This window comes from Sinocyclocheilus rhinocerous, unplaced genomic scaffold (assembly GCF_001515625.1).
Source record: "Sinocyclocheilus rhinocerous isolate Xijiao unplaced genomic scaffold, SAMN03320098_v1.1 scaffold866, whole genome shotgun sequence".
NCBI lineage: Eukaryota > Metazoa > Chordata > Actinopteri > Cypriniformes > Cyprinidae > Sinocyclocheilus > Sinocyclocheilus rhinocerous.
In genome coordinates, this window is record NW_015647500.1 from 78,539 (window position 1) to 86,875 (window position 8,337).

Genomic DNA, 8,337 nt, shown 5'->3' on the forward strand with positions numbered 1-8,337 from the left:
TGTATTTTTCTGAGCAGAATAGAAAATTTGGATATTTTGACCAGCAGTGTATTTTTCCCTTCCCAATAGCCAAACATAAACACAGTTGCAACGATGCAGAAAAGTACAGTTGAAGCGAATCACTTTGAAAGTCACCACAGATTGACATGACAGAACAATATTGGGTTGCTCACATTCCAGTGAAAGCTTAAACTACGTCATTAGTTAGCAGCCTCTAATTAAGTCTCATTGGTTTCTCCTTTTGTGCAGCACAGATTTACCTGGCCGTCTCAAATGCACAGTGCACTCATGGCCTGAGCTCGAGTTTGTTTTACACCTTACCAACCCTCAGTCGCCCAACACCCATCCACAGAGAGCACGTCTTTTGTGTTTGTGAACAAAGGGCGGCGGGATTTAGTTACTAGCCTGCGAGCTTAAGAAGCAACCGAACACAACGGCTACAAAGAAGCTTGTGGGAAATTCTTAATCTTCAGGTGAACACGACACCTGAGAAACAAATGCATGAGGGCATGTTTACGGTGACTCACGGATGGCGATAACACACACATCCCACATGCGTTTTAATTCCAAATTGGCGTTTTGCTTGCTTTGATGTACTCTAACGGCTGATCAAACCATGCAATCTCCAGCCAAAACCAGAAACTTCTGCCAGTAAAAGACATGCGTCCATCCAAAAATCAACTTTCTGGACAGAAGCATAAATATTTCCATAAAGAGATGAGGTAATACGCCCATCTTGCTGCATGGGCAATTAGCGGTGCAGAGAAAGCACTCCATCCGAGCAGACTTTACAATGCTTTTATGGCATGTATGAGCAGCTACAATGCAGCCATAAAGCATCTGATAGACGCATTAGTCGCTGCGTGTCCAGGAAACATAAAAAGAGAATTTATGAGCGCTTTCTCAGTGAGAGCATCTTCAGAAGACGCGGATCGCATCCCGTCAGATCCACAACAGAGACGGGAGTTATTTATGTGTGCAGAGAGTCATCACCAAAACAACGTTAAAATATTTGCAACGTGCAATTTTGATCCTCGATAATCAAATAATATTGATAATATTGTGAAATCAGCATATCGTGTTGCACAAATTGCATTGTAGTTGGGCTGGGCTATAAATGATATATTGAAATAAATTCATAATGTAAATAAATGTATTAAAAAAAAGGTCTTCATGATAACCCGCCAAAATAAAAGTTTTATTTAACTTGAAGAAATTATGACAGAAATATGTTACTGTTGACGCACTTCTCAAAGTAATAATAATAATTACATTTAAATTTTTATGGAATATCATTACAACCTAAAGCATCTGATAGACGCATTAGTCGCTGCGTGTCCAGGAAACATATAAAGAGAATTTATGAGCGCTTTCTCAGTGAGAGCACCTTCAGAAGATGCGGGACACATCCCGTCAGATCCACAACAGAGACGGGAGTTATTTATGTGCGCCGGCGCCGAGAGTCATCGCCAAAACAATATCAAAATATTACAGTGTGAGTTTGTAACGTGCGATTTTGGTCCCATCAGGTTTCTTTTCTTTCACTCTTTTTTGAACTCTTTTTGGTTTTTCTTGGTAATATTGTGAAATCAGTGTTGCATAAATTGCATTGTAGTAGGTAGGGCTGGGCAATGAACGATATCATATCGAAAATACATTTTTCAAAATATATATATACATTTATAAAAATTTCTGTCAATAATGATGATAAGCTCTGGACATTTGTTTTCAATCACAGCAGAAATAAATGCAGCAGCAGCCAGTCTGAAACTCAAAGATCTTCATGACAACCCACCAAAATAAAAGTTTGGTTTAACTTAAAGAAATTATGATATTTTTTTATCCGTGTTTTAATATATATATATACAGTTCTGTTGTGCAGCATCTTATTTGACAAAAAATTAAAATCCAATGTTTTTTGGTAAATTAATTGTTATATTTTCATTTGATTACATTTATATTTTTTTATTTATTTATTTAGAAATTCTGGCTTTATATTATATAGACCTGCTTTATTTTATGTCAGGCTATTTCTCCGGGATACTGTAAAATTAAGCTGATTAATTATTATTATAATTTTTTTATCTATTTACAATCAAAGAAGTAGTTTTTGAATTCTGAGAATAAATTATGTAATAATGTAATTATCAGTACATTAGTTTATGTCACGGAAACACCTGCCTCACCAGCCGAATCAACCTCCTACACCCGCTCACAATCACCCGATTACTGATCACGGACACCTGCACCCACTTACCACACCAGTCAAATACACACAATAAAATGGCTAAAAGAAATAAAATATATTTATTAATAAGCAATTCTGACTTTATATTATATAGAGCTGCTTTATTTTATTTCAGGCTATTTCTCCGGGATACTGTAAAATAAAGCTGATTAATTTTTTTTTTTTTTAATCTATTTACAATCAAAGAAGTAGTTTTATGAATTCTGAGAATAAATTATGTAATAATGTAATTATCAATACATTAGTTTATTACTTATTAATTCTTTTTATACATTATATTTTACATTATAATCATGTAAATCTCATTTTTATTTTTTATATATATATATATATATATTTTAATTTCATCTGGATAATAATTATTTCATATCATTTTGTTCCCTTGTGGCTTTTTTTCATTTCTAGCATTCACTGTGTTTTTTTTCCCTCAATTTTTGACATATCACTATATAATCATGTAAATCTCATTTTTATTTTTTTTATATATATATATTTTAATTTCATCTGGATAATTATTTCATATCATTTTGTTCCCTTGTGGCTTCTTTTCATTTCTAGCATTCACTGTGTTTTTTTTCCCTCAATTTTTGACATATCACTACTTTTATTGAGAATTATATAAAACCTATAAACCATTGCTTCATAGTAGGTGTTTTAGTAGGTCTAAATAATGCTTTTACTCTCATTATTGTGTGGTTTGCATAAAGTATGTCAGCGGATGAAGGCTTTTCTTGTTTCAAATCTCATGAAGGCTGAGCTGTGGCTTCTTGGAGTCTGCTGTAGTTTGGGGATCTGGAAGCTGGTTTTCTGCTGTGGGTCTGTAGGGTTGGATGGTGGAGGGCCGTGGCGTGGCGTGGCGTGTGGGTTGACTCAATCACGTGGCTTTGGCTTTGAGTTTTTCCCTGATGGCTTTTGGCACGCAATGCTGGAGCTCTGACCGACCAACCAGCGGCTGCAGAAGCGCTGTCCACAGACGTGAAGCACACATGAGCCAATGAGGAAAGACAGGCTGCATCGCTGTGCGTTGCTATGCACAAAGAGGAAATGCTTTGTTAAATCTGACTTGAGTCGCCTTGATCTGACGCTTACGAGCGTGAATATGATCTAGGTCATGCTGTAGTGAGAGACGGCACGCTTTAAAGAGGACTCTCTCTTTAATGAGATTATTAGTTTGGGGGTTTTCTTCATGTGGCTCTTTTTACTCGCCAGAAACGCACAGAAATGCTGCCGTTTTCTTCCAAATCCATTTTGCACGTAGGAACAAATTCACTGTTTGTTCACAGACAGAAGTGCATTTAAAAAAAGAGACAAATGTGTGTATTTTTTTTTCAATCACGACTGCAGTTCATGTAGAAAAGCATTTTAAAGAGCAAATGCAGGTGTCTGAAAAGCGTCTGCTGAATTAAGCCGTGCAAATCGCAAAGTCTATTTACACTACTTATACAGTGAAGTTTGCAAAGATTTTTTTTTTCATTAACTTTTCCACCGTAGCTCTGATATTTATTACCTTTAGTGCTAATAGCACATTTACATGTATGCATTTGTCTTTAAACATATTACTTCTATTTATACCTCGCATGAACAGCATCACTATTGCACTTACAGTACTGTAAACAACATGCTGTGTGTCTATTTATACTTCATGCAAACAGTTTTACCACTATTTATACTAAAAATATATATTTTCCCACTTAGTGCTTAGGTATTTTCTTTTTTTTAGTTATAACTGTATTAAGTTTTTGTGGGTCAGTTGTTGTTATTATTATTATTATTATTATTATTTTTAAATTATTTTGATTATTAAAAAAATTCTCACTTATTCTTTGACAAAAGAAAAGTGTGTACATAATTATATATTTTTAATAATTATTAAAATATGAATTATTAAATATGTAATATTTGTAGTAATAATAACATATGATATATTGTTTTATTAATTATTATTCATATTTTTACAAATATTAAATTTTATTATTCTATTTTTTTTTTAATATTTATATTATTTAAAAACTTTTTGACAAAAGATGTGACTTGTTAAGTGTGTGCATAAAAATGCATATAAAAAAATGCATAACTAAAGTAAATAAAAGAATTTACATTTTTAAAATAAATTCTGGCTTTATTTCAGAGCTGCTTTATTTATTTCAGGCTATTTCATGGAATACTGAGAAGGAAAAAAATACTGTATAATGAAGCTGGCAGAAGGTCCAACATGTTAACACTTTACTCTTAGTGTAAAGAGCTGCTGGCACATTTTCACAGATTCGTTTGTGCATAATTAGCATAATTCCTGTGTGTTCAAACTCAGACCGCGTGCAGATAAACAGCGCTGTCACCCAGTCCTGCTGAGAGTCTGCTGATCACAGGCCGAGGTGGGAAGGTTTCAGCGTCCCGAGAAACAAGTCTGCAGAATGAAAGCACTGCACATTGATTTTTTCCCTCTCTCTTTCCCTTTTTAATATCCTGGTGCCATTACCTGACTCACAGAATGGCCAATCGATATCACATCTGCATTGAGAGAAAGGGTCGTGCAGGAGGCTTTTCTCTCGCAGCGTCACTGTATATAACACAGAGGTTGAGAAAGCGACCTTTAATTAAAGCCTTGGCTGCTGGAGACTGGAGTGAGACATTCGCCTTTTTTAAACATTTAAATGAAGTGTCAAATATTAAAATACTTTTTGAGAAACTCTTTGAATTTCTGAGTCTTGCAGGTTCAAGTTTCAATCTAAAATCTATCCTGCACTGTAAAATTTATTTTAAATAAGAATACTCGTACGCAAATGTGATAAATGTACATATATTACATTTCCACATATGAAATATATTGTCATACCTATGAAAACTATATATTAACATATATATCTAGCCATGCAGATATGTACTGTATTTTTATGTATGTGTAATAAATTTTTGGACATATATGACATGTACTTGTATATCCATCCTAAAAGCCATCAATATATGTTTATATTATATGAGTAAATATAAAATATATTATAATAATATATTAAAAATATTAAAAAATAATTTAAATGATTTTTTTTGTATATATGTTATTTATAAAATTATATAAAATTTATAAATATAAAAAAGTTATAATCTATATATCTATAGATGGATATTATAACTTTTATATGTGATATATATATAGTTGTGATTGCTACATATAAAACCTACACATAACACCATATAAAAATTTTTTTTTATATAATATCATAAATTTTATATGTAATACATATATATATATATATATATATGTGTGTGTGTGTGTGTATGTATAAACATACTGTATGTTCATATACAGATTTTACTACTGAGATTTTATATATGTAATAAACTTATATCTTCATCTATCCAGAATGTACATATGTGGACATTTTTTTATCCCTATATAGGTAACTTATATGGCAATATGACTATTGAAATGGTGAATATATGTCATATTTTACATTTTAATTTGAGTATTGGAGTACATTTTACAAGAAAATACTAATTCAGTCTTTGCACTCCAAAATTTCACATTTAATTCAATGTGTTTGCCGTTTCTTTGTAATTATTAGAGAATTTAGTCCATTTCTGAGTGAAAATTTTTTCCACAGCAATTGTTTTCATTATTTTCTCATGCATTTTGACGGTAAAAACACGCAGTAAATGTAAACAAATGTAAAAGCCTCCATGTGTCGATGCATTTAGGCAGATTTAACTTTTTTTATATGTTTTTCTAAATCTGCAAGGAATGAATTTGTATTTTTTGGCTCGACTTGTGTAAATCAGTCTCTTAAACATGTTTGCATGGATGAAAAGAGTTTCTCTCTTTATTCTCTGGCAGGAAGCACAATAGATGTGGAATGTGCTCACGTTGAGTCTCTGCTCTTCATATTCGGCTCTCCGTCATACACACACATCTCTTTTGTTAACAGCGGCTGTAAAGTCGCTCTGATCCAAAGCAAACAGCTCACGATGAGCCCTGCTGACTCAGGACGTCCACAACAGACCACACTAACTCAAATCAGCCTCCCGTTACAGCAGAGCGCACAGAGTACATGATATGCTGCTGGATATTATTGTTATTAAAGTCAATGTGAAAACACATGTAGGGCGTGGCTTGATTTTATCATGAGGAGTTGATTGGATGATGAATAGTGGGTGTTTCAGAGCTGAATGTGAGTTCATATTACATTAATGTTAACCAGCATTACATTACGTCTTTCTAAGACTTTAGAGAGGCTGAAAAAGGCTGGTTGATGTCATCTGAAAAGTATTAGGAGTTCTTGTTGACTTCAGCATTTAGACTGAAAAACAGGGGTTAGTAAGGTATGTTAATGATTTCTTCTGCTCACCAAGGCTGCATTTATTTGTTTAAAAATACGGTAAAATCAGTAAAATTGTGAAATATTATTAGAATGTTAAATAGCTGTTTTCTATGTTAATATCTATTAAATTGTAATTTATTTCTGTGATCAAAGCTGAATTTTCAGCATCATTACTTCCTTCAGAAATCATTCTAATATGCTGATTTGCTGCTCGAGAAACATTTCTGATTATTATCAATGTTGAAAACAGTCGTGCTGCCCAATATTTTTGTGGAAACTGTGATACATTTTATTTTTCAGGATTCACAGATGAACAGAAAGTTCAAAAGAGCAGCATTTATTTGAAATAGAAATCTTTTGCAAAATTATTAATTCTTTACTGTCACTTTTGATCAATTTAATGCATCCTTGATGAATTAAAAAATTATTTCTTTAAAAAAATATATCTTAGTACAAACTTTTGAATGGTAGTGTATCACTATTTCCATAAAAATATTAAATATAAAAATTATTTTATTGAATTTTGCACTAAAAATTCAGCTTTGCATCACGGGAATACATTTTATTTTAAAATATATTAAAATAGAAAGCTGTTACTTTAAATTGTAATAATATTTCACAATGTTACTGTATTTTTGATCAAATAAATGCAGCTTTGGTGAGCATAAATACTTTTTTCAAAAACATTACAAAATCGTAATTAATCCATACTTTTGACTTTTGACTGAAGAATATTATATTGCTCACATTTCTGATTATTATCAATGTTGAAAACAGAATATTTTTGTGGAAACCGTGATACATTTTATTTTTCAGGATTCACAGATGAACAGAAAGTTCAAAAGAACAGCGTTTATTTGAAATCGAATCTTTTGTAACATTATAAATGTCTTCACAGTCTCTTGTGATGAGTGTAAAGCGTCTGGCGTGGGTTTTATTAGGGTGTAGTCCGTCTAAAAGCTGTTTGTATTCCTCTCTCTCTGGTTGGACTCAGATTAGACCCCGTCTGCTGGATGGCATGGCGTTTTGCCCGCGTCCTGCCCATGAAATCTCTTGTAGTGTTTTAAAGGCTTGTCATTACGGAAATTCCCCCTTTTCCCCCCCGCTGTGAGTAATTATCTGTGAGAGAGGGCCCCATTAGTGCCCCGGCGGGCGAGTGTCTGTCGTTCACGTCTCTCAAAGCTTCTTTCAAGGGCACTGTTTGTCCAGGGATCATCCCTACAGCACACACACACACACACACACACACACACACTTTCATTGCTGCTCTTTGTTGTCTTGAGTGTAAAAGCACAGCAATTCTTCATGTCACCGAATGGATTTTCACATCAAAATTACACTAAAAAAAGACTTTAAATTAATGCAAAAGTTACTGTATTTTATTTGATGGCTCTCAGCATTACTTCATTGTGATTGGTCACTAGCACCTTTCTGTACTAAATTAATGACAGAAACCTGTATAACTGACCATTTTCCCTGGCTTCCCAAGTTATTTGCTATATATATTATATATACTTCACATCATAAACTCCAACATAGATATAAATGCACTTTTCTGGGAGTTAACCTAAAAATATGCTTAACTGAGTGAAATCTAAATTAACTAGTATTATTCAAAAAAAAAAAAAAAAAAGATTTAAAGGGGTCATATGATGCTGCTAAAAAGAACATTATTTTGTGTATTTGGTGTAATGAAATGTGTTTATGTGGTTTAAAGTAAAAAAAACACATTATTTTCCACATACTGTACATTATTGTTTCTCCTCTATGCCCCGC

The 8,337-nt window shown here is 32.9% G+C and overlaps 1 protein-coding gene across 2 annotated transcripts in view; it reads left to right on the forward strand.

Annotated features, from left to right (window-relative positions):
- Positions 1–8,337, forward strand: part of LOC107709298 (ephrin-A5b) — a 119,389-nt gene that overhangs the window by 13,761 nt on the left and 97,291 nt on the right. The gene's annotated exons all lie outside the window — the stretch shown is intronic.